Genomic DNA, 301 nt, shown 5'->3' with positions numbered 1-301 from the left:
AAGTTCATTGAGTCTTTGAAAGTTTGGATTTCTCCTTTCTTTATATTTATTCTCTAAGTCACTGGGAGTCCTTCACTCACCATTTTTTATTCTGGTTTTACATTTTTAATTTTTTTCATATAACTTCCATGATACACTTAAGGAAGTGTTCCAAAAACAGTTTAATTTTTTTCATGCCAGAGTCCAGAAATTCAATGCCACCCAAAAAAGACTCCCACACTCCTAGAAGCCTACTCATGACTGTAGGAAAGGCAACATTTCCTGCTGAGTTGTGCAGTTGTGTTCATGTGTAGACATTCAC

This window comes from Octodon degus, unplaced genomic scaffold (assembly GCF_000260255.1).
Source record: "Octodon degus isolate 3935 unplaced genomic scaffold, OctDeg1.0 scaffold00006, whole genome shotgun sequence".
Lineage (NCBI taxonomy): Eukaryota > Metazoa > Chordata > Mammalia > Rodentia > Octodontidae > Octodon > Octodon degus.
This window is presented reverse-complemented; position numbering follows the sequence as displayed.